Source organism: Anabrus simplex, chromosome 8, assembly GCF_040414725.1.
Source record: "Anabrus simplex isolate iqAnaSimp1 chromosome 8, ASM4041472v1, whole genome shotgun sequence".
Classification (NCBI taxonomy): Eukaryota; Metazoa; Arthropoda; class Insecta; order Orthoptera; family Tettigoniidae; genus Anabrus; species Anabrus simplex.
The window spans coordinates 41,836,368-41,862,271 of record NC_090272.1 but is presented as its reverse complement, the minus strand read 5'-3'; the positions used below and the strand labels follow the sequence as shown (position 1 = coordinate 41,862,271).

The 25,904-nt window shown below is 44.2% G+C and overlaps 12 non-coding genes and 1 pseudogene across 12 annotated transcripts; all 13 read right to left on the bottom strand.

The window, feature by feature from the left end:
- Positions 1-1,068: 1,068 nt before the first annotated feature.
- On the bottom strand, positions 1,069-2,315 carry LOC137501896 (inactive selenide, water dikinase-like protein; annotated as a pseudogene).
- An 8,971-nt stretch (positions 2,316-11,286) lies between these two features.
- Positions 11,287-11,358, bottom strand: TRNAC-GCA (transfer RNA cysteine (anticodon GCA)). The gene has a single exon. It is a non-coding gene; the product is annotated as a tRNA-Cys (tRNA).
- A 2,766-nt stretch (positions 11,359-14,124) lies between these two features.
- Positions 14,125-14,200, bottom strand: TRNAC-GCA (transfer RNA cysteine (anticodon GCA)). Its single transcript has one exon. It is a non-coding gene; the product is annotated as a tRNA-Cys (tRNA).
- A 1,933-nt stretch (positions 14,201-16,133) lies between these two features.
- Positions 16,134-16,205, bottom strand: TRNAC-GCA (transfer RNA cysteine (anticodon GCA)). The gene has a single exon. It is a non-coding gene; the product is annotated as a tRNA-Cys (tRNA).
- Positions 16,206-16,299: 94 nt separating this feature from the next.
- TRNAC-GCA (transfer RNA cysteine (anticodon GCA)) lies at positions 16,300-16,371 on the bottom strand. The gene has a single exon. It is a non-coding gene; the product is annotated as a tRNA-Cys (tRNA).
- Positions 16,372-17,148: 777 nt separating this feature from the next.
- Positions 17,149-17,220, bottom strand: TRNAC-GCA (transfer RNA cysteine (anticodon GCA)). The gene has a single exon. It is a non-coding gene; the product is annotated as a tRNA-Cys (tRNA).
- Positions 17,221-18,630: 1,410 nt separating this feature from the next.
- On the bottom strand, positions 18,631-18,702 carry TRNAC-GCA (transfer RNA cysteine (anticodon GCA)). Its single transcript has one exon. It is a non-coding gene; the product is annotated as a tRNA-Cys (tRNA).
- Positions 18,703-21,451: 2,749 nt separating this feature from the next.
- Positions 21,452-21,523, bottom strand: TRNAC-GCA (transfer RNA cysteine (anticodon GCA)). The gene has a single exon. It is a non-coding gene; the product is annotated as a tRNA-Cys (tRNA).
- Positions 21,524-22,300: 777 nt separating this feature from the next.
- Positions 22,301-22,372, bottom strand: TRNAC-GCA (transfer RNA cysteine (anticodon GCA)). Its single transcript has one exon. It is a non-coding gene; the product is annotated as a tRNA-Cys (tRNA).
- A 2,147-nt stretch (positions 22,373-24,519) lies between these two features.
- TRNAC-GCA (transfer RNA cysteine (anticodon GCA)) lies at positions 24,520-24,591 on the bottom strand. The gene has a single exon. It is a non-coding gene; the product is annotated as a tRNA-Cys (tRNA).
- Positions 24,592-24,686: 95 nt separating this feature from the next.
- On the bottom strand, positions 24,687-24,758 carry TRNAS-GGA (transfer RNA serine (anticodon GGA)). The gene has a single exon. It is a non-coding gene; the product is annotated as a tRNA-Ser (tRNA).
- Positions 24,759-24,852: 94 nt separating this feature from the next.
- TRNAC-GCA (transfer RNA cysteine (anticodon GCA)) lies at positions 24,853-24,924 on the bottom strand. The gene has a single exon. It is a non-coding gene; the product is annotated as a tRNA-Cys (tRNA).
- Positions 24,925-25,701: 777 nt separating this feature from the next.
- TRNAC-GCA (transfer RNA cysteine (anticodon GCA)) lies at positions 25,702-25,773 on the bottom strand. The gene has a single exon. It is a non-coding gene; the product is annotated as a tRNA-Cys (tRNA).
- Between the last annotated feature and the right edge of the window lie 131 nt (positions 25,774-25,904).

The window sequence follows — 25,904 nt, the reverse complement described above, 5'->3', positions numbered from 1 at the left end:
TCCTACTGGTCTTGTTATGAGCTTGTAAAATTCAATCTAGGTTTGGGGTTTCAAGGTTCAATGGTAACTATGATATTAATTTTAACTTTTGGTTCTGTCACTTAAGGTTTCATGCGCATGAAACAAGATTTTTATATTTGGGGAGCTCCTCATTGGTAAATATGTATGTAGTATCGGTGTAACCTAATTCATTTTTCTTATTTCCCTTTTAATAATAATAATAATTATTTGATTACTAAATTTTTCAAACCTATTCGAGGGTGTTTGGTAATATTGGAATATTGTTAAGATGAAAACTTTTCTTTTGAGCTACTCGGTACTGGCGTAGCCATTTTGAATTACGGTGACTCTGTTTTGTTTCTGTACGATGTAATAGAATGCACACGTGGGTGGGCGTTGTCCTGTTGCCTGTGACAGGCGAGGATCTGAGTTGATTATTGACGGCTAGAACCGTGTGATGTAATGGTCTTGATTTGGTCGCCTTGTGGTGGACCGGTTGCTGTTTGATGATATTCAAGTGATTTAAGTTTCGGTCTCTGATGTAATGTTCTCTTAGTTATCCTTCTTGTGGATCATGTACCTTCATTTGGGTTATTTCTTGAAGATTACCGAGGTAATATGGGTTGGTAGGGTATGACCGAGATTGTCATTGGAGAAGTTTTCACCTTCGAGACTGTAACTGTGAATTTATAGATTTTAATTGTGATTTGATTCTTTAAATTAATGCATCGACCTTGATGGTTTAATTTTCAGTTAATTTTGCCTTTTAATTGATCCAGTTGCAACCTTTAAATTTTAAAACAATTGTAGTTTGAGAGGTCGGTTATTTTTTCTTTAGAGGTTAATATTAATTAAAGTTTTCTTTTCTTCAAATTTTATTCAGTGGTTATTATTCCAGCCTTTAGCTAATTTTATTTTTTTATTGATTCGCCTGGCCTCTTGGCCCCGGTTGCTTCTACACATTGCGACGACCTTACTATTGGGATTGCACCGTAAGTTATCTGGTTCATGTTATTCTTGTTTTCTTGGTTCAATCCCTGGTCGTGCTATACGCTCTACCTTAGTATTTTATGTCGTGAGAGTGTATTTGGTAGCAGAGCGTGGTTTGTCGATTATCCGTGCAGTGCGATTTCCCTTTTCTACAATACCAATAATCCATGCCTGATATCCTTCCTGCTTCTCTATATCCTTGCAATAAGCTGCAGCCTGCTCTCTAGGTAAGCAAATAAGCAAGCCACCAGACGTTTCGGGAGAATGTCCCTGAAGTAACTGGAACATATTACCACAAGCTTTAGCGACAGCTGCCATTTTAGCAATGACAGGCAAATTGTGAATCACAAATGATACTTCATTTTTCTGATGTCGAGCCAAATTTTGAGCATGTCCCAATAAACCAAAACCTGTAACATCAGTAGCCCCATGAGCATTATACTTGTGCATTAAGCGTGCAGCTATTCTGTTCAACCTTGCCATGGAATCCATCGACCGCTGATATGCCTTTCGAACATCATCTTCAGACACAACCAATTTAATTCTATTCCAGCGCTCAGGTTGTTCAAGCCACTGGTGAGCATTGACAGCGACCTGAGTACCCAATGGTTTAGTAAGAACCAAGACATCACCCACTACAGCATTATCGGGCACAATGTATTCATTAGGTTGGCAAACTGTTGAAGCAACACCTCCAATGGTACACCAAGGATTAACCACAGTTTGCCCTCCTGTCACCGTGGTACCAGCCTCCCACGCTGAATCTTTGAATCCTCTCATAATCAGTGGCACAACTACATCCCTCTCTTTCTCTGTCATCTTCGTAGAAACACCCAAAAGCATTAACATGTTATCACATTCTGTAACACCCATAGCATACAAGTCACTTAGCACATTTGCACAAGCTATTTTACCCATCATGTAAGGGTCATCCACGATAGGATAAAAGAAGTCGGTAGTTTGAACTAAACAAAGACCGCCATGCCGCAGTGGTGTCACGGAGGAATCCATTCCGATACCAATTCGAGGAATATGCATATGCATGAAATGAGCATGTTCATCCTGTGCATTGTTATCATCTTGCTGAAGTCCCTCAAGGAGTTTCCAGAGAACCTCCTGAGGGGCTTTACACCCTCATCCTTTTAAGTCAGCAAAACGCGTGAGTCGGAAAGTAGCGTCCAACTCATGTGCTACAGGATCGAACGGCCTTCTCAACGCAAATGCATTTGGATTACCTCCTAACTCCAGCTGGGCAACAGACAAAGCCTCTTGTGAAACTGTTGTTGCTTGAAGCTCAGCCATGGTGAATTGATATGAAGAAAAATTCGTCAAAATGATAAAGACACTTCCAAACTAACACAGACGCTCAATGCTTCCATGAAACATAATTATTAATTGTGGATTGATTTCTTGTCCTTATTCTTATTCTACTAGGTGATGTAGTTGTGGAGGAGAGTTGAATCTGTGTTAGTTGAAAAATTATTTTATGTTCTGGCCTGTAAATGATGTTCTAGTGTTTAAAAGTTGTTTTCTGCTCATGGAAACCTGGTTGGGGTTATGGGTGGTATAGTCTACTGTTAGGTGTTCTTGCCATTTTCAAAAGGGGAAGTGTAAGGATAGTTGTGTTGAGTGATTTCTTCCTGTTGAAGTATTGTATATCCGGTAGGACTTCACGTTGTAAGGTGCTCTGGTACCCTGCTTATTCATCGCCGTTATCATCAATTTCTAAGGTGTTTTGGGGAAAATTACGAATTGTTTTATTGAAAATGTTGTTCAATTTGAGTTGTAGGTTCATGTAATGTACTTAGAGTTTTACTTCTTCCGTCCGTTAGTGTGAAGTGATGTTGAGATAGTTAAAGGATTCATGACCTAAGGAGTGTACCTCCTTTTGACCTTAGGGTATGGTTTCTGATCCTTGTGTATTGGTGAAGTTTTGGTATTATGGGTTTGATTTTGGGAATTATATTTGGGAGGCATTATGGTTTCGTTGAGAGGTGACTGTGTTCCTCTGAAGTCATGATGGTTATTGCGGTTGTTGTGATGATATTGGGTGGGCACTCTGTGATTTGTGAGATGCTGTCGAGGATTTGTATGTCCTTTACCTTCGTGGCTGACACATCGGCACTGGTGGTCATTTGAGTGGTGATGTATTGTTGTTATTTGAGTTACTTATTATGTGGGTTGTTGTAGTATGGACACCTTGAGGAGGTTGTACATTGCCTTTTTATTTTTCTCTGGGTGTCAAAGGTGGATTTGGTGAAAACTCATTTTATGTATCTACAACTCATTTTGGGAAAAATTCTTAAGTAGGTGTTTATTTCGGGTCTGTCACCTGACTTGTGTTTCAACTTCTTATATTCTCTGCCATGTCTTGTTCACCTGTGGTCATCTTGCTTATGCTTGTGGATTTAAACGTTCATTTTAAGTAACCTGCCTATCTAAGGCCTTTTATAATGGGAGTTACATCTGAATGATGTCGTTGGTATAGTAAATTATCGTTCTGTCATTAAGAAGAATAAGTATGGGATTATTCTGCTCATTCTGACCGTATTGCAGTCATCGATCCTCTACCTGCATATGGGGGCTTGTAGAAGGAATATGTGATTTCAGAATTGTGTTGTCTCCCGTGTTTCTCCTGGTCATTTTCTGTCCCGGTGTAGGTGTTCATATTGTATGTTAATTGTCTGGTAATTGCTGCTAGTTCGGTTGTTGATGACCCACCTTACGCGTACCCTGCATCTGAATTGTGCATATGTCTCCAACTGTAATTAACCTTTTACCATGGCTCTGAACATTGATATCTTCTACTCTAGTTTAATTTTTCTATACTAAGCATGTTTGTTCCGTGTCCTTCTATTGATTCTTGTTCTAGTCATTCAGCTTCTCTTTGGAATGAGATTATGTGTACTGGGGTATGGAAGTTGATCCTGAGTTAGTGTTGAGTAATTGTTGATTTCTGAACTAGATATGATTTTAAAAGAAATTTTTGTGGGGGACTATGTAATTCTACTTGTTTGCTGGCCCTTGATTTCACGGAGATGTATATGTGTGTTAAATTTAACTGTATTGTAATGTTATTTCCTCCTAATTCTTGCTGTTGGCATGATTATTGATTGTGTGGTCTAGTTATTTATGTAATATTCCTTGATCTGGAGTACGTGCCTCTATGGTAAAGGAAACTGATGATAAGGAGATTAGTGTGGAAACGTCACTTAAGGATTATGTAGAATTCGGTGCACTGACTTATGTCTTGAAGATGTTTGTGTTTCCTAGTTATCTTATTTTTTCTTTTCTTTTCTTCTCCTTGTATTTTATCTTATTACTTAATGTGGTAATACCTTACCATTCAGAAAGTCATGCCTTTTTCCTACGTAAGAGAAAACCCCAAAACAAGTTCCAGAGAATTTTTTATGCTACTCTTAAAATTATTGTAAGACCAGTCTTCTCAGCGTAGTGTGTTCCTGAGGTTTAATTGTGTTACAACGAACTTGAGCACTCATGTACTACTCGTATTTGGTCAATCGCTTCGGAATTAAGTGAACATTTCAAGGAAGATTGTAATATAAAAAAAAAAAGAACTTAATGGAATCTTAAAGAACTGTGGGCGAGCTGTAGCACTTGGTTTGGCATGTGTGTTCATGTGCCTCTACTCGCTTCGTGACATGTTAGTGTTGGTTGTTGGAGGAAACCAAATTTTCATATATATAATTGTAATTTTCATCGGACCTGCTCGTCATGCCCCACCCCTTGCAGACCTTTTCGAGGGGGAGGCTGTAATGGAGTGGTATTACTCCATTACCTTAGAACTACATATATTGGATTCCATTTATATAGTTTAATATTATGGTGTGCGTGTCCACGAATTAAGAGTTCGAGATACCATGGTCCCTTCTTGGATTTGCGCATGGGGAGCCATCTTGCGGTGGACTTGGTTATAGAAACACGAGGTGGCTAGTGGTGCTGCGATCTGTCTGCGAAATGTGAAGTTCACCTGGCGAGGCTCCGTCCTCGACAATGATGTCTGAGCGTTTTTGTTTTTAATTCTTGGGACTGAATTGAAGAGACGCTCTGAAGCTAAGCTCTTGGTTGTGGTTTAACAACAAGTTATTTATTCAAGAAAGAAGATGTTGGTGAATTTTGATCCGGGTTAAAGGACTTCCACCTGAGCCTTAGGCTCGTTGTTTGGTTTGTCATTTAAAAAAAATATTCTCTTCTAACTAGCCGACCTCGTAAGTAGATTCATATGTACTTCTGAATTGGGTTGATATCGCCGAAGAAACTACTAATAATGACGTTTGAAGACATGAAGAAAATTTATGGCTATGAAATCTGAGAAATGGAATATTTGATGTTTCGGACATTTCTTTTGCGTATTTAAAGTGAAGGACTTTTCCTACTGGTCTTGTTATGAGCTTGTAAAATTCAATCTAGGTTTGGGGTTTCAAGGTTCAATGGTAACTATGATATTAATTTTAACTTTTGGTTCTGTCACTTAAGGTTTCATGCGCATGAAACAAGATTTTTATATTTGGGGAGCTCCTCATTGGTAAATATGTATGTAGTATCGGTGTAACCTAATTCATTTTTCTTATTTCCCTTTTAATAATAATAATAATTATTTGATTACTAAATTTTTCAAACCTATTCGAGGGTGTTTGGTAATATTGGAATATTGTTAAGATGAAAACTTTTCTTTTGAGCTACTCGGTACTGGCGTAGCCATTTTGAATTACGGTGACTCTGTTTTGTTTCTGTACGATGTAATAGAATGCACACGTGGGTGGGCGTTGTCCTGTTGCCTGTGACAGGCGAGGATCTGAGTTGATTATTGACGGCTAGAACCGTGTGATGTAATGGTCTTGATTTGGTCGCCTTGTGGTGGACCGGTTGCTGTTTGATGATATTCAAGTGATTTAAGTTTCGGTCTCTGATGTAATGTTCTCTTAGTTATCCTTCTTGTGGATCATGTACCTTCATTTGGGTTATTTCTTGAAGATTACCGAGGTAATATGGGTTGGTAGGGTATGACCGAGATTGTCATTGGAGAAGTTTTCACCTTCGAGACTGTAACTGTGAATTTATAGATTTTAATTGTGATTTGATTCTTTAAATTAATGCATCGACCTTGATGGTTTAATTTTCAGTTAATTTTGCCTTTTAATTGATCCAGTTGCAACCTTTAAATTTTAAAACAATTGTAGTTTGAGAGGTCGGTTATTTTTTCTTTAGAGGTTAATATTAATTAAAGTTTTCTTTTCTTCAAATTTTATTCAGTGGTTATTATTCCAGCCTTTAGCTAATTTTATTTTTTTATTGATTCGCCTGGCCTCTTGGCCCCGGTTGCTTCTACACATTGCGACGACCTTACTATTGGGATTGCACCGTAAGTTATCTGGTTCATGTTATTCTTGTTTTCTTGGTTCAATCCCTGGTCGTGCTATACGCTCTACCTTAGTATTTTATGTCGTGAGACGCCCAGCTTTCGCTCCCGTAAAGGGAAGTTGGTCTGAAAACAGACCGATGTAAAGATTGTTTCGTCTGGTAGCTGACTTCCTTCTTACAGAATACAGTTGACCGCAACTGCGAGGTCACTGCATGAGCTTTACGACACCTTGATTCAATCTCACTTACTATATTACCATCCTGGGAAAACACACAACCTAAATACTTGAAATTATCGACCTGTTGCAGATTTGTATCACCAATCTGACATTCAATTCTGTTGAATTTCTTACCTACTGACATCAATTTAGTCTTCGAAAGGCTAATTTTCACGCCATACTCATTGCACCTATTTTCCAAGTTCAAAGATGTTAGACTGAAGGCTTTCGGCACAGTCTGCCATTAAGACCAAGTCGTCAGCATAGGCTAGACTGCTTACTACCTTTCCACCTAACTGAATCCCTCCCTGCCATTTTATACCTTTCAGCAGATGATCCATGTAAACTACGAACAGCAAAGGGGAAAGATTACAGCCTTGTGTAACCCCTGTAAGTACCCTGAACCAGGAATTCATTCTACCATCAATTCTCACTGAAGCCCAGTTGTCAACATAAAAGCCTTTGATTGATTTTAATAATCTACCTTTAATTCCATAGTCCCATAGTATAGCGAACATCTTTTCCCTCGGTACCCTGTCATATGCTTTCTCTAGATCTACGAAACACAAACACAACTGCCTATTCCTCTGGTAGCATTTTTCAATTACCTGGGACATACTGAAAATCTGATACTGACAGCCACTCTGTGGTCTGAAACCACACTGGTTTTCATCCAACTTCCTCTCAACGACTGATCGCACCCTCCCTTCCAAGATGCCAGTGAATACTTTGCCTGGTATACTAATCAATGAGATACCTCGATAGTTGTTGCAATCCTTCCTGTTCCCTTGCTTATAGATAGGTGCAATTACTGCTTTTGTCCAATTTGAAGGTACCTTACCAAAACTCCACGCTAATCTTACTACTCTATGAAGCCATTTCATTCCTGTCTTCCCACTATACTTCACCATTTCAGGTCTAATTTCATCTATTTCTGCTGCTGTATGACAATGGAGTTTATTTACCATCCTTTCCACTTCCTCAAGCGTAATTTCATCAACATCATTTTCCTCCTCCCCATGAGCTTGGATGTTCGCAACGCCACCAGGATGATTTCCTTTTACATTGAGAAGATTTTCAAAATATTCCCTCCATCTCTCCAGTGATTCCTTGGGATCTATTATGAGTACACCTGAGTTACTCAAAAACTGCTCATTTCCTTTTCCCCTCCCTTCCTAAGATTCTTTACTACTGTCCAGAAAGGTTTCCCCGCCGATTGACCTAGCCTTTCCAGGTTATTGCCAAAATCTTCCCACGACTTCTTTGTGGATTCAACAACTGTTTGTTTCTCTCTCTTTCTTTCATCTACATACAAATCCCTGTCTGTCTCGGCACTTGTTTGGAGCCATTTCTGATAAGCCTTCTTTTTACGTTTACAAGCTGCTCTCACTTCATCATTCCACCAAGATGTTAGCCTTTTACCAGCTTTACACACAGTTGTTCCTAGGCAGAAGCTATATATTATCTAATTGTGAGTGTGTAGAATACAGAAGAAATGCCTGAAGACTAGCGCAAAGGCATCATATGCCCAATATACAAGAAAGGGTATAAGTTGGTATGTAGCAGTTATAGAGGGATCACACTGCTGTGTACAGTATATAAGCTGTTCACCTCCATCCTGAAGAAGAGACTAGAACCCCTGGCGGAAGAAATTCTAGTAGAATGCCAGGCAGGGTTCCTGAAGGGAAGATCCACTACTGATCAGAAATTTACTGTGAAACAAGTGTTGGAGAAGTGTTGGGAACGGGGCATAGATGTGATACAGATGTTTATCAACTTTCAACAAGCATACGACTCTATTGACAGGGATAAATTAATGGAAATGTTAAGAGAGTTCAAGATACCAGAAAAGCTGGTGCGACTGGTGGAATTAACTATGAGAAATACGATGGTGGGAGTGAAAATTCAGACTGAAGTAGGCAGCTTCTTCGAAGTGAATCAGGGATTGATGCAAGGATATGGCTTAGCATCAATTCTATTTAACCTGGCACTAGAATCAGTGATTAGAAAGTTAAGTGTGGACACCAGTGGAGAATTCTATACAACTAGTGGGATATGCTGATGACATAAACTTGATGGGAAGAACAACAAGGACAGTTAAAGAAGCATTTGGAGACTTGAGTAGAGAAGGCAAAGATATTGGACTTAAGATCAATGAACAAAAGACGAAGGTAATGGTGCAGGCTTGGAGAAGGAAGTATACAAATTACTGACTTGTCCCTGAAGGATCCAAAGTGGAGGTGGAGGATGAATATAAATATCTTGGTGTACATCTAAAGAACAAGAATGAGGAAATGGTGGAAATACAGGCAAGAATTCAAGCTGCCAACAGAGCATACTTCGCAGTACCTGTACTACTACTATGGAAGTGATACGTGGACCCTCTCAAAGAAAGCCGTGGAGAAGATAGATTCCTTCGAAAGGAAAATGCTGAAGAGAATTTATGGACCCATATGCGTACAAGGGGAATGGAGAGTAAGATATAACAATGAACTATATTCCCTGTATGAGGAGGCACCCCAGTCGCATGCCATTCGAATGAAGAGACATGGGAAGGTCATCTAATTATGATGGAAGAACACCGAATCCCAAAGAAAGTATTCTTACGAGACTTTGGAGGAGGAAGGCCTGTGGCAAGGCCACGTAACAGATGGTAAGATGATGTACATCAAGACACAGTACATATCCTCAAGATCCGGAATTGGAGAGTAGCTGCACGAGATCGACAAATTTGGCGGAGAGCAACTGGGGAGGCCATGACCCGAAAACGGGCCGTCGCGCCATAGGCTGAAGGCTGAAGGCTGTTCCTAGGCAATCCCTTGCTGTTTCTACTACAGCATCCCTGTATGCCACCCATTCAATTTCTACATCCTAAACCTGCTTACTGTCTACTGTTCGAAACTTCTCACTAATCATATCCATGTACTTCTGTCTAATTTCCTCGTCCTGGAGATATTCTACCCTTATTCGTTTGCAGAAAGATTTCACTTTCTCTACCCTAGGCCTAGAGATACATAGTACCTACAGATCAGATAATGGTCTGTATCAGAGAAAAATCCCCGGAAAACCTCGTACATTCCTAACAGATTTCCTGAATTCGAAGTTGAAATATACAACCAATGAAAAATATTAGGCGGCAACCGGGTTTGTACCGGGGACCTCTCGGTCTGCAGTCGAATGCTCTACCACTGAGCTATAACTCATGCAGAAATTATTAAACATGTCTTTTGGCTATTTGGTCCAAGATTTATTTATTTATTTATTTATTTATTTATTTATTTGCTAGTTGCCTTGCGTCGCATCGACACAGATATGTCTTATGGCGACGATGGGACGGGGAAGGGCTAGGAGTGGGAAGGAAGCGGCCGTGGCCTAAATAAAGTACAGCACCTGCATTTGCCTGGTGTGAAAATGGCTATCCACGGAAAATAATTTTCGGGGCTGCCGATGGTGTGGTTCGAACCCACTATCTCCCGAATATTGGATACTAGCCGCATTTAAGCGACTGCAGCTATTGAGCTCGGTGTCCAAGAAATTCACTTGTACTGCTGCATTTTGCAGCTTTATGATAGTATGAAAAGAAATCCGCCAATACTAGACAGCTTTTTTCAACACCAATAACCACTTCTCCCCGTGTTATTGATGATAGCTTGTGTTCTTTCAGATTCTCATTCCAAAATTTTACTCTTTTCTCCAGGACGCAAGTGAATAGGAGTGGAGGTAAGGCATTACCTTGCCTTCCTTTTTCTTCTTTTTGCTCTTCTTCTTCTTCTCCTTCTATTTGGCCTCCAGTGTTGCTTTTTCCCTCGGACTCGGCGAGTGATCCAACTGTAACGCCCGACTTGGAGTGTCAGACTTCGTGTCAGGGGATAAAACTGGAGATTAGGACCAGTACCTCAACCAATTGGCCTCACCCGCTATGCTGAACCGGGGCCTAGTTGGGGGATGGGAATATTGGATGACTGAGATGGAATTGATCTCCCCTCTCTACACAGATGACGTTCCGTGGCTGAGTGGACCCCGTCTCAGCACTCGTACCACTTTTCAAATTTCGTGGCAGAGCCGGGAGACTTACGAGGGCCTCCAGGAGTGGCAGCTAATCATACTAACCACTACACCACAGAGGCGGACACGGAATAATTACTACCATCCGCAAGTACCAGACAGTTCTTTTTCAACACCAATATTCTCTTCTCCCAGTGTTATTGATGATAGTTGGGTTCTTCCAATTCCTCATTCCAAAATCTTACTCTTTTCTACAGGACGCAATTGAATAGGAGTAGAGGTATGGCATTACCTTGCCTTACTTTTTGTTCTTCTTCTTCTGTCTCTTCTTCTTCTTAATCTATATTGCCTCCAGTGACGCTTTTTCCCTAGGACTCAGCCAGAGATCCCACATCTAACGCCCGACCTGGAGTGTCAGACTACAGGTCAAGCGATAAACATAGAGAGTGGGACCAGTACCTCGCCCAATTTGCCTCTCCCTCTCTGCTGAACCAGTACCCTGTGGGGGGGATGGGAATATTGGAATTTATAGACAAGGACTAGAGAAGGATGCTGCCGTGTCCTAAAGTTAGATACACAAACGGGATTTGCCTGGAGGAGAAGTAGTACACCACGGAAGGCCTTGAGCAGCATACATACCTTAGCTATGTTTTCCCTCCTTTTGAAAGCGATAAGGAGAAAAGAAAATGTTAGGAGCTACCCGGGTTTCAACCGGGGACCTCTCGATCTGCAGTCGAATGCTCTACCACTGAGCTATACCCCCACAGTGTTCGCTCCTTCCTACAGATGTTACTAAACTAGATCTTTTGGCAGCATTGTCCAAGAGATTGAGAGACAAACCAGTAACATGCCTTACATCTTCTCCTTCTCGTTTTTCTTCTTCTCCTTCTTCTCAAACTGTTTCGCCTCCAGAGTTGGCTTTTCCCTCGGACTCATCGAGTGATCCCATATCTAACGCCCGACCTGGAGTGTCAGACTACGTGTCAAGGGATAAACATGGAGAGGGGGACCAGTACTTCGATCAATCGGCCTCACCCTCTATACTGACCCGGGGCCTTTTTGGGGGGGTGGGAATATTGGAGGTTACAAACAAGGAAGAGGGGAGGATGCAGCCGTGGACTTTAGGCAACAAAACGGCATTTGTCTGGAGGAGAAGCAGAAAACCACGGAAAGTCTTGAGCAGCATGCATGTTTCTGCTACGTTTTCACGCATTTTGGGAGCGATAACCAAAGAAGTACATTTTAGTGGGCACCGGGTTTGAACCGGGGACCTCTCGATTTGCAGTCGAATGATCTACCACTGAGCCATACCCCCCGTGGTTTCTATCTTTCCTGCAGAAATTATTAAACATGCCTATTGGCTATTTTGCCCAAGAGATTCGCTTGTACTGCGGTATTTTGTAGCTTTATGATAGTATGAAAAAAATCCGAAAATTCTAGGCAGTTTTTTCCAACATAAATGTTCTCTTCATCCAGTGTTATAGATGATAGCGCGTGTTTCTTCAGTTTCTCATTCCAAAGTCTTACTATTTTCACCAGGACGCAATTGAATAGGAGTAGGGGTAAGGTATTACCTTGCCTTACTTCTTTTTCTTTTTCATCTTCTTGCTGTTCATCTGTATAACCTCCAGAGTTGGTTTTTTCTTCGGACTCAGCGAGGCATCTCTCCTACAATGCCTATCGTGGAGCGTCAGACATCGTGTCAAGGGATGAAAATGGTGGGGATGTCCAGGATCTCCCAAGGCGGCCTCACCTTCTATGCTGAACGGGCGGTGTCGGGGGACGAGAAAATTGGGAGGCTTAGATACGGAAGACGGAAGTATGCATCCGTGGCCTTAAGTTAGATACCAGAATGGCATTTGCCTGGAGGAGAAGCAAAAATCCACGGATAGTCCTGAGCAGCAAGCATGCTTTTGCTACGTTTTCACGCATTTTGAAAGCGATAACCAAAGAAGAAAACGTTAGGGGGCACACGGGTTTTAACCGGGGACCTCTCGATCTGCAGTCGAATGATCTCCCACTAATCTCGCCTATCAGCACAGAAATTATTAAACTGGTTCCCTTGGCAACATTTTCCCAGCTGGTACGCGAGCTCCTTTGACCCACCGTCAGGCGTTGGAATGAAAGTGGGCAAAACGTTCAATAATTATGTGTTTTGGTGAACGTGGCGGGCAGCGTAAGTAGATTACCTACCTTTTCACGCACCTTGATAGATATATGCAAAGAAAAAATATTACGGGGCACCCGGGTTTGAACCGGGAACCACGAGATCTGTAGTCGAATGCTTTACCACTGCCCTATACCCCCGTGGTTCCCACCATTCCTGCAGAAATTATTCAACATTCCTATTGGCTACTTTATCCAAGAGATTCACTTGTACTGCGGTATTATGTAGCTTTGTGATACTATGAAATAAATCCGCAAATTCTAAGCAGTTATTTCCAACATCACTGAGCTATACCCCTACAGTTTTCGCACTTTCCTACAGATTGTATAAAAACTAGGTGTCTTGGGTACATTGTCCAAGAGATTGAGAGACACACCATTACCTTGCCATACATTTTCTCCCTCTTCTTCCTCCTCTTCTCCTTCTTCCTCTTCTTATCCTTCTCAAACTGTTTAGCCTCCAGAGTTGTTTTTTCCCTCGGGCTCATCGAGTGATCCCACCTCTTACTCCGGACCTGGAGGGTCAAACCTCGGAACAGGGGATAAAACTGGAGACGAGGAAGATCACTTCGCCCAGGTGGCTTCACGTTCTGTGCTGTACCGGGGCCTTGTGGGGAATGGGAAGATTGGATGGCTGAGATGGAATTGATCTCCCCTTCTCTACACAGATGACGTTCCGTGGATGAGTGGACCCCGTCTCAGCCCTCGTACCACTTTTCAAATTTCGTGGGAGAGCCGGGAGTCTTACGCGGGCCTCCAGGAGTGGCAGCTAATCACACTAACCACTACACCACAGAGGCGGACACGGAGTAACTACTACCATCCGCAAGTTCTAAACAGTTCCTTTTCAACACCAATATTCTCTTCACCCAGTGTTATTGATGGTAGTTGGGTTCTTCCAGTTCCTCATTCAAAAATCTTACTCTTTTCTACAGGACGCAATTGAATAGGAGTAGCGGTATGGCATTACCTTGCCCTACTTTTTGCTCTTCTTCTTCGGTCCCTTCTTCTTCTTAATCTATTTAGCCTCCAGTGAAGCTTTTTCCCTAGGACTCAGCGAGTGATCCCACATCTAACGCCCGACCTGGAGTGTCAGAATACGGGTCAAGAGATAAACATGCAGAGTGGGACCAGTACCCCGCCCAATTGACCTCACACTCTATGCTGAACCGGAGCCTTGTTGGCGGATGGGAATATTGGAATATATAGACAAGGAAGAGGGAAGGATGCGGCCGTGTCCTAATTTAGATACACAAACGGCATTTGCCTGGAGGAGAAGTAGTAAACCACGGAATGTCATGAGCAGCACACATATCTTAGCTATGTTTTCACTCATTTTGAAAGCGATAAGGAAAAAAGAAAATGTTACGGGGCACCCGGGTTTGAACCGGGGGCCTCTCGATCTGCAGTCGAATGCTCTACCACTGAGCTATACCCCCACAGTGTTCAGTTCTTCCTACAGAAGTTACTAAACTAGAACTTTTGGCAGCATACTTCCCTCTACCACTGAGCGATAACCCCACTGAATTATCCTCTCCCTACAGAAATTATTAAACTGGTTCCCTTGGCTACATCTCCCAGTTGGTACGCGAGGTCTTTTGGACCCCCGTCAGGCGTTGGAATGAAAGTCGGCAAAACGTTCAACAATGATGTGTTTTGGTGAAGATATAACCAAAGAAGAAGTAATAGGGGGCACCCGCGTTTGAACCGGGGACCTCTTGATCTGCAGTCGACTGTTGTACCACTGAGCTAAACCCACACACCTTTAGCTCTTTCCTACAGATTTTATAGAGACTACGTGTCTTGGCTACATTGTCCAAGAGATTGAGAGACAAACCATTAACTTGCCTTACATCTTCTCCTTCTCGTTCTTCTTCTTCTCAAACTGTTTAGTCTCCAGAGTTGGCTTTTCCCTCGTACTCATCGAGTGATCCCACATCTAACGCCCGACCTGGAATGTCACACTACGTGTCAAGGGATAAACATGGAGAGGAGGAGCAGTACCTGGACCATTCGGCCTCACCCTCTATACCGACCCGGGGCCTTTTTGGGGGGGTGGGAATATTGGAGGTTATAAACAAGGGAACGATGCAGTCGTGGTCTTTAGACAACAAAACGGCATTTGTCTGGAGAAGGAGGAGAAAACCACGGAGAGTCTTGAGCAGCATGAATGCTTTCGCTATGTTTTCACGCATTTTGGGAGCGATAAACAAAGTAGAACATTTTAGTGGGCACCGGGTTTGAACCAGGGACCTCTCGATCTGCAGTCTAATGCTCTAACACTGAGCTATACCCCCACAGATTACGCACTTTCCTACAGATTTTTAAAAAACTAGGTGTCTTGGCTACATTGTCCAAGAGATTGGGAGACAGACCATTACCTTGCCTTACATTTTCTCCTTCTGCTTCCTCTTCTTCACCTTCTTCTTGTTCTACTTCACAAACTGTTTAGCCTCCAGAGTTGTTTTTTCCCTCGGACTCATCGAGTGATCCCACCTCTAACTCCGGACCTGGAAGGTCAGAACTCGGATCAGGGGATAAAACTGGAGACGAGGAAGAGCACCTCGCCCAGGTGGCTTCACTTTCTGTGCTGTACCGGGGCCTTATGGGGAATGGGAAGATTGGATGGCTGAGATGGAATTGATCTCCCCTTCTCTACACAGATGACGTTCCGTGGCTTAGTGGACCCCGTCTCAGCCCTCGTACCACTATTCAAATTTCGTGGTAGAGCCGGGAGTCTTACGCGGGACTCCAGGAGTGGCAGCTAATCACACTAACCACTACACCACAGAGGCGGACACGGAATAACTACTACCATCAGCAAGTTCTAGACAGTTCCTTTTCAACACCAATATTCCCGTCTCCCAGTGTTATCGATGATAGTTGGGTCCTTCCAATTCCTCATTCAAAAATCTTACTCTTTTCTACAGGACGCAATTGAATAGGAGTAGAGGTATGGCATTACCTTGCCTTACTTTTTGCTCTTCCTCTTCTTCTCCTCCTTCTTGTTCTACTTCTCAAACTGTTTAGCCTCCAGAGTTGTTTTTTCCCTAGGACTCAGCGAGTGATCCCACATCTAACGCCCGACGTGGAGTGTCAGAATACGGGTCAAGGGATAAACATGGAGAGTGGGACCAGTACCTCGCCCAATTTGCCTCACCCTCTCTGCTGATGCGGAGCCTTGTTGGGGGATGGGAAATTTGGAATTTATAGACAAGGACCAGGGAAGGATGCGGCCGTGTCCTAAAGTTAGATACACAAACAGCATTTGCCTGGAGGTGAAGTAGTAAACCACGGAATGTCATGAGCAGCACACATATCCTAGCTATGTTTTCACTCATTTCGAAAGCGATAAGAAAAAAAGATAATGTTAGGAGGCACCAGGGTTTGAACCGGGGACCTCTCGATCTGCAGTCGAATGCTCTACCACTGAGCTATACCCCCCCAGTGTTCGGTTCTTCCTACAGAAGTTACTAAACTAGATCTCTTGGCAGAATCCTTCCCTCATTTTGAAAGCGATAAGGAAAAAAGGAAATGTTAGGGGCACCCGGGTTTGAACCGGGGAGCTCTAGATCTGCAGTCGAATGCTCTACCACTGAGCTATACCCCCACAGTCCTCGCTTCTTCCTACAGAAGTTACTAAACTAGAATTTTTGGCAGCATTGTCCAAGAGATTGAGAGATAAGCCATAATTTTGCCTTTCAACATATTCTTATCCTTCTCAAACGGACTGGCCTGCGGGGTTGGATTTTCCCTCGGACTCATCGAGTGATCCCGCCTCTAACGCTCGACCTGGAGTGTCAGACTTCGGGTCAGGGGATATAATTGGAGAACAGGACCAGTCCTCGACCAATCGGTCTCACCCTCTATACTGACCCGCGACCTTTTTGGAGGATGGGAAGATTGGAGGTTACAAACAAGGAAGAGGGAAGGATGCAGCCGTGGTCTTCAATTAGATAACAAAACGGCAATTGTCTGGAGGAGAAGGAGAAAACCAAGGAAAGTCTTGAGCAGCATGCATATTTTGGTATGTTTTCACGCATTTTGGAAGCGATAACTAAGGAAGTAAATTTTATGGCTCACTGGGTTTGAACCAGTGACATCTCGATCTGTAGTCGATGCTCTACCACTGAGCTATAACCCCACTGAATTCGCCTCTCCCTACAGAAATTATAAAACTGGTTCCCTTGGCAAATTTTCCCATTTGGTACGCGAGCTCTTTTGGGCCTCCGTCAGGCGTTGGCATGAAAGTGGGCAAAACGTTCAATAATTATTTGTTTTAGTGAAGGTGGCGGGCAGCATGCATACACGGAATGTCATGAGCAGCACATATATCTTAGCTATGTTTTCACTCATTTCGAAAGCGATAAGGAAAAAAGAAAATGTTAGGGGGCACCCGGGTTTGAACCGGGGACCTCTCGATCTGCAGTCGAATGCTCTACCACTGAGCTATACCCCCACAGTGTTCGCTTCTTCCTACAGAAGTTACTAAACTAGATCTTTTGGCAGCATCCTTCCCTCATTTTGAAAGCGATAAGGAAGAAAGAAAATGTTAGGGGGCACCCGGGTTTGAACCGAATGCTCTACCACTGAGCGATAACCCCACTGAATTATCCTCTCCCTCCAGAAATTATTAAACTGGTTCCCTTGGCTACATTTCCCAGTTCTTACGCGAGGTCTTTTGGACCTCCGTCAGGCGTTGGAATGAAAGTGGGCAAAACGTTCAATAATGATGTGTTTTGGTGAAGGTGGGGGGGCAGCGTGCATACTTTAGCTACCTTTTCACGCACTTTCACAGATATAACCAAAGAAGAAGTAATAGCGGGCACCCGGGTTTGAACCGGGGACCTCTTGATCTGCAGTCGACTGTTGTACCACTGAGCTAAACCCCCACACCTTTAGCTCTTTTCTACAGATTTTATAGAGACTACGTGTCTTGGCTACATTGTCCAAGAGATTGAGAGCAAACCATTAACTTGCCTTACATCTTCTCCTTCTCCTTCTCCTGCTTCTTCTTCTCAAACTGTTTAGCCTCCAGGTTCGGTTTCTCCCTCGGACTCAGCGAGGGATACCACCTCTACCGCCTCAAGGGCAGTGTCCTGGAGCTTCAGACTGTTGGTCGGGGGATACAACTGGGGAGAATGACCAGTACCTCACCCAGGCGGCCTCACCTGCTATGCTGAACAGGGGCCTTGCGATGGATGGGGAAGATTGGAAGGGATAGACAAGGAAGCGGGAAGGAAGTGGCCGTGGCCTTAAGTTAGGTACCATCCCGGCATTTGCCTGGAGGAGAAGTGGGAAACCACGGAAAACCACTTCCAGGATGGCTGAGGTAGGAATCGAACCCACCTCTACTCAGTTGACCTCCCGAGGCTGAGTGGACCCGGTTCAAGCCCTCGTACCACGTTTCAAATTTCGTGGCAGAGCCGGGAATCGAACCCGGACCTCCGGGGGTGGCAGCTAATCACGCTAACCACTACACCACAGAGGCGGAGCATGCATATTTTGGTATGTTTTCACGCATTTTGGAAGCGATAACTAAGGAAGTATATTTTATGTCTCACTGGGTTTGAACCAGTGACATCTCGATCTGTAGTCGATGCTCTACCACTGAGCTATAACCCCACTGAATTCGCCTCTCCCTACAGAAATTATTAAACTGGTTCCCTTGGCAATATTTTCCCAATTGGTACGCGAGCTCTTTTGGGCCTCCGTCAGGCGTTGGCATGAAAGTGGGCAAAACGTTCAATAATTATTTGTTTTGGTGAAGGTGGCGGGCAGCATGCATACACGGAATGTCATGAGCAGCACACATATCTTAGCTATGTTTTCACTCATTTCGAAAGCGATAAGGAAAAAAGAAAATGTTAGGGGGCACCCGGGTTTGAAACGGGGACCTCTCCATCTGCAGTCGAATGCTCTACCACTGAGCTATATCCCCACAGTGTTCGCTTCTTCCTACAGAAGTTACTAAACTAGATCTTTTGGCAGCATCCTCCCTCATTTTGAAAGCGATAAGGAAGAAAGAAAATGTTAGGGGGCACCCGGGTTTGAACCGAATGCTCTACCACTGAGCGATAACGCCACTGCATTATCCTCTCCCTACAGAAATTATTAAACTGGTTCCCTTCGCTACATTTCCCAGTTGGTACGCGAGGTCTTTTGGACCTCCGTCAGGCGTTGTAATGAAAGTGGGCAAAACGTTCAATAATGATGTGTTTTGGTGAAGGTGGGGGGCAGCGTGCATACTTTAGCTAACTTTTCACGCACTTTCACAGATATAACCAAAGAAGAAGTAATAGGGGGCACCCGGGTTTGAACCGGGGACCTCTTGATCTGCAGTCGACTGTTGTACCACTGAGCTAAACCCCCACACCTTTAGCTCTTTCCTACAGATTTTATAGAGACTACGTGTCTTGGCTACATTGTCCAAGAGATTGAGAGCAAACCATTAACTTGCCTTACATCTTCTCCTTCTCCTTCTCCTGCTTCTTCTTCTCAAACTGTTTAGCCTCCAGGTTTGGGTTTTTCCTCGGACTCATCGAGTGATCCCACATCTAACGCCCGACCTGGAATGTCAGACTACGTGTCAAGGGATAAACATGGAGAGGGGGACCAGTACCTCGAACAATCGGCCTCACCATCTATACTGACCCGGGGCCTTTTTGGGGGATGGGTATATTGGAGGTTATAAACAAGGGAAGGATGCAGCAGTGGTCTTTAGACAACAAAACGGCATTTGTCTGGAGGACAAGCAGAAAACCACGGAAAGTCTTGAGCAGCATGAATGTTTTGCTATGTTTTCACGCATTTTGGAAGCGATAACTAAAGAAGTAAATTTTACGGCGCACCGGGTTTGAACCGGGGACCTCTCGATCTGCAATCGAATGCTCTATCACTGAGCTAAACACCCACACCTTTATCTCTTTCCTACAGATTTTATAGAGACTACGAGTCTTGGCTACATTGTCCAAGAGATTGAGAGACAAACCATTAACTTGCCTTACATCTTCTCCTTCTCGTTCTTCTTCTTCTCAAACAGCTTAGCCTCCAGAGTTGGCTTTTCCCTCGTACTCATCGAGTGATCCCACATCTAACGCCCGACCTGGAATGTCAGATTACGTGTCAAGGGATAAACATGGAGAGGAGGAGCAGTACCTGGACCATTCGGCCTCACCCTCTATACTGACCCGGGGCCTTTTTGGGGGGGTGGGAATATTGGAGGTTATAAACAAGGGAACGATGCAGTCGTGGTCTTTAGACAACAAAACGGCATTTGTCTGGAGGAGAAGGAGAAAACCACGGAGAGTCTTGTGCAGCATGGATGCTTTCGCCATGTTTTCACGCATTTTGGGAGCGATAAACAAAGTAGCACATTTTAGTGGGCACCGGGTTTGAACCAGGGACCTCTCGATCTGCAGTCTAATGCTCTAACACTGAGCTATACCCCCACAGATTACGCACTTTCCTACAGATTTTTAAAAAACTAGGTGTCTTGGCTACATTGTCCAAGAGATTGGGAGACAGACCATTACCTTGCCTTACATTTTCTCCTTCTGCTTCCTCTTTTTCACCTTCTTCTTGTTCTACTTCTCAAACTGTTTAGCCTCCAGAGTTGTTTTTTCCCTCGGACTCAACGAGTGATACCACCTCTAACTCCGGACCTGGAAGGTCAGAACTTGGATCAGGGGATAAAACTGGAGACGAGGAAGAGCACCTCGCCCATTTGGCTTCACTTTCTGTGCTGTACCGGGGCCTTGTGGGGAATGGGAAGATTGGATGGCTGAGATGGAATTGATCTCCCCTTCTCTACACAGATGACGTTCCGTGGCTGAGTGGACCCCGTCTCAGCCCTCGTACCACTATTCAAATTTCGTGGTAGAGCCGGGAGTCTTACGCGGGACTCCAGGAGTGGCAGCTAATCACACTAACCACTACACCACAGAGGCGGACACGGAATAACTACTACCATCAGCAAGTTCTAGACAGTTCCTTTTCAACACCAATATTCCCTTCTCCCAGTGTTATTGATGATAGTTGGGTTCTTCCAATTCCTCATTCAAAAATCTTACTCTTTTCTACAGGACGCAATTGAATAGGAGTAGAGGTATGGCAATACCTTGCCTTACTTTTTCCTCTTCCTCTTCTTCTCCTCCTTCTTGTTCTACTTCTCAAACTGTTTAGCCTCCAGAGTTGTTTTTTCCCTAGGACTCAGCGAGTGATCCCACATCTAACGCCCGACGTGGAGTGTCAGAATGCGGGTCAAGGGATAAACATGGAGAGTAAGACCAGTACCTCGCCCAATTGGCCTCACCCTCTCTGCTGAACCGGAGCCTTGTTGGGGGATGGGAAATTCGAATTTATAGACAAGAACGAAGGAAGGGTGCGGCCGTGTCCTAAAGTTAGATACACAAACAGCATTTGCCTGGAGGAGAAGTAGTAAACCACGGAATGTCATGAGCAGCACACATATCTTAGCTATGTTTTCACTCATTTCGAAAGCGATAAGAAAAAAAGATAATGTTAGGAGGCACCAGGGTTTGAACCGGGGACCTCTCGATCTGCAGTCGAATGCTCTATCACTGAGCTATACCCCACAGTGTTCGGTTCTTCCTACAGAAGTTACTAAACTAGATCTCTTGGCAGCATCCTTCCCTCATTTTGAAAGCGATAAGGAAAAAAGAAAATGTTAGGGGCACCCGGGTTTGAACCGGGGAGCTCTAGATCTGCAGTCGAATGCTCTACCACTGAGCTATACCCCCACAGTCCTCGCTTCTTCCTACAGAAGTTACTAAACTAGAATTTTTGGCAGCATTGTCCAAGAGATTGAGAGATAAGCCATAATTTTGCCTTTCAACATATTCTTATCCTTCTCAAACGGAATGGCCTGCGGGGTTGGATTTTCCCTCGGACTCATCGAGTGATCCCGCCTCTAACGCTCGACCTGGAGTGTCAGACTTCGGGTCAGGGATATAATTGGAGAACAGGACCAGTCCTCGACCAATCGGTCTCACCCTCTATACTGACCCGCGACCTTTTTGGAGGATGGGAAGATTGGAGGTTACAAACAAGGAAGAGGGAAGGATGCAGCCGTGGTCTTCAATTAGATAACAAAACGGCAATTGTCTGGAGGAGAAGGAGAAAACCAAGGAAGGTCTTGAGCAGCATGCATATTTTGGTATGTTTTCACGCATTTTGGAAGCGATAACTAAGGAAGTAAATTTTATGGCTCACTGGGTTTGAACCAGTGACATCTCGATCTGTAGTCGATGCTCTAGCACTGAGCTATAACCCCACTGAATTCGCCTCTCCCTACAGAAATTATTAAACTGGTTCCCTTGGCAAAATTTTCCCAATTGGTACGCGAGCTCTTTTGGGCCTCCGTCAGTCGTTGGCATGAAAGTGGGCAAAACGTTCAATAATTATTTGTTTTGGTGAAGGTGGCGGGCAGCATGCATACACGGAATGTCATGAGCAGCACACATATCCTAGCTATGTTTTCACCCATTTCGAAAGCGATAAGGAAAAAAGAAAATGTTCGGGGGCACCCGGGTTTGAACCGGGGACCTCTCGATCTGCAGTCGAATGCTCTACCACTGAGCTATACCCCCACAGCGTTCGATTCCTCCTACAGAAGTTGCTAAACTAGATCTTTTGGCAGCATTGTCCAAGAGATTGAGAGATAAGCCATAATTTGGCTTTCAACATATTCTTATCCTTCTCAAACGGACTGGCCTGCGGGGTTGGATTTTCCCTCGGACTCATCGAGTGATCCCGCCTCTAACGCTCGACCTGGAGTGTCAGACTTCGGGTCAGGGAATATAATTGGAGAACAGGACCAGTACCTCGACCAATCGGTCTCACCCTCTATACTGACCCGCGACCTTTTTGGAGGATGGGATGATTGGAGGTTACAAACAAGAAAGAGGGAAGGATGCAGCCGTGGTCTTCAATTAGATAACAAAACGGCAATTGTCTGGAGGAGAAGGAGAAAACCAAGGAAAGTCTTGAGCAGTTGCATATTTTGGTATGTTTTCACGCATTTTGGAAGCGATAACTAAAGAAGTAAATTTTACGTCGCACCGGGTTTGAACCGGGGACCTCTCGATCTGCAATCGAATGCTCTATCACTGAGCTAAACCCCCACACCTTTAGCTCTTTCCTACAGATTTTATAGAGTCTACGTGTCTTGGCTACATTGTCCAAGAGATTGAGAGACAAACCATTAACTTGCCTTACATCTTCTCCTTCTCGTTCTTCTTCTTCTCAAACAGTTTAGCCTCCAGAGTTGGCTTTTCCCTCGTACTCAAAGAGTGATCCCACATCTAACGCCCGACCTGGAGAGTCAGACTACCTGTCAAGGGATAAACATGGAGAGGAGGAGCAGTACCTGGACCATTCGGCCTCACCCTCTATACTGACCCGGGGCCTTTTTGGGGGGGTGGGAATATTGGAGGTTATAAACAAGGGAACGATGCAGTCGTGGTCTTTAGACAACAAAACGGCATTTGTCTGGAGGAGAAGGAGAAAACCACGGAGAGTCTTGAGCAACATGAATGCTTTCGCTATGTTTTCACGCATTTTGGGAGCGATAAACAAAGTAGCACATTTTAGTGGGCACCGGGTTTGAACCAGGGACCTCTCGATCTGCAGTCTAATGCTCTAACACTGAGCTATACCCCCACAGATTACGCACTTTCCTACAGATTTTTAAAAAACTAGGTGTCTTGGCTACATTGTCCAAGAGATTGGGAGACAGACCATTACCTTGCCTTACATTTTCTCCTTCTGCTTCCTCTTCTTCACCTTCTTCTTGTTCTACTTCTCAAACAGTTTAGCCTCCAGAGTTGTTTTTTCCCTCGGACTCAACGAGTGATACCACCTCTAACTCCGGACCTGGAAGGTCAGAACTCGGATCAAGGGGTAAAACTGGAGACGAGGAAGAGCACCTCGCCCAGGTGGCTTCACTTTCTGTGCTGTACCGGGGCCTTGTGGGTAATGGGAAAATTGGATGGCTGAGATGGAATTGATCTCCCCTTCTCTACACAGATGACGTTCCGTGGCTGAGTGGACCCCGTCTCAGCCCTCGTACCACTATTCAAATTTCGTGGTAGAGCCGGGAGTCTTACGCGGGACTCCAGGAGTGGCAGCTAATCACACTAACCACTACACCACAGAGGCGGACACGGAATAACTACTACCATCAGCAAGTTCTAGACAGTTCCTTTTCAACACCAATATTCCCTTCTCCCAGTTTTATTGATGATAGTTGGGTTCTTCCAATTCCTCATTCAAAAATCTTACTCTTTTCTACAGGACGCAATTGAATAGGAGTAGAGGTATGGCATTACCTTGCCTTACTTTTTGCTCTTCCTCTTCTTCTCCTTCTTCTTGTTCTACTTCTCAAACTGTTTAGCCTCCAGAGTTGTTTTTTCCCTAGGACACAGCGAGTGATCCCACATCTAACGCCCGACGTGGAGTGTCAGAATACGGGTCAAGGGATAAACATGGAGAGTGGGACCAGTTCCTCGCCCAATTGGCCTCACCCTCTCTGCTGAACCGGAGCCTTGTTGGGGGATGGGAAATTCGGAATTTATAGACAAGGACGAGGGAAGGATGCGGCCGTGTCCTAAAGTTAGATACACAAACAGCATTTGTCTGGAGGAGAAGTAGTAAACCACGGAATGTCATGAGCAGCACACATATCTTAGCTATGTTTTCACTCATTTCGAAAGCGATAAGGAAAAAAGATAATGTTAGGGGGCACCAGGGCTTGAACCGGGGACCTCTCGATCTGCAGTCGAATGCTCTACCACTGAGCTATACCCCCACAGTGTTCGGTTCTTCCTACAGAAGTTACTAAACTAGATCTCTTGGCAGCATCCTTCCCTCATTTTGAAAGCGATAAGGAAAAAAGAAAATGTTAGGGGGCAACCGGGTTTGAACCGGGGACCTATCGATCTCCAGTCGAATGCTCTACCACTGAGCTATACCCCACAGTGTCCGGTTCTTCCTACAGAAGTTACTAAACTAGATCTCTTGGCAGCATCCTTCCCTCATTTTGAAAGCGATAAGGAAAAAAGAAAATGTTAGGGGGCACCCGGGTTTGAACCGGGGACTTCTAAATCTGCAGTCGAATACTCTACCACTGAGCTATACCCCCACAGTCCTCGCTTCTTCCTACAGAAATTACTAAACTATAATTTTTGGCAGCATTGTCCAAGAGATTGAGAGATAGGCCATAATTTTGCCTTTCAACATATTCTTATCCTTCTCAAACGGACTGGCCTGCGGGGTTGGATTTTCCCTCGGACTCATCGAGTGATCCCGCCTCTAACGCTCGACCAGGAGTGTCAGACTTCGGGTCAGGGGATATAATTGGAGAACAGGACCAGTACCTCGACCAATCGGTCTCACCCTCTATACTGACCCGCGACCTTTTTGGAGGATGGGAAGATTGGAGGTTACAAACAAGGAAGAGGGAAGGATGCAGCCGTGGTCTTCAATTAGATAACAAAACGGCAATTGTCTGGAGGAGAAGGAGAAAATCAACGAAAGTCTTGAGCAGCATGCATATTTTGGTATGTTTTCACGCATTTTGGAAGCGATAACTAAGGAAGTAAATTTTATGGCTCACTGGGTTTGAACCAGTGACATCTCGATCTGTAGTCGATGCTCTACCACTGAGCTAACCCCACTGAATTCGCCTCTCCCTACAGAAATTATTAAACTGGTTCCCTTGGCAAAGTTTTCCCAATTGGTACGCGAGCTCTTTTGGGCCTCCGTCAGGCGTTGGCATGAAAGTGGGCAAAACGTTCAATAATTATTTGTTTTGGTGAAGGTGGCGGGCAGCATGCATACACGGAATGTCATGAGCAGCACACATATCTTAGCTATGTTTTCACTCATTTCGAAAGCGATAAGGAAAAAAGAAAATGTTAGGGGGCACCCGGGTTTGAACCGGGGACCTCTCGATCTGCAGTCGAATGCTCTACCACTGAGCTATACCCCCACAGTGTTCGCTTCTTCCTACAGAAGTTACTAAACTAGATCTTTTGGCAGCATCCTTCCCTCATTTTGAAAGCGATAAGGAAGAAAGAAAATGTTAGGGGGCACCCGGGTTTGAACCGAATGCTCTGCCAC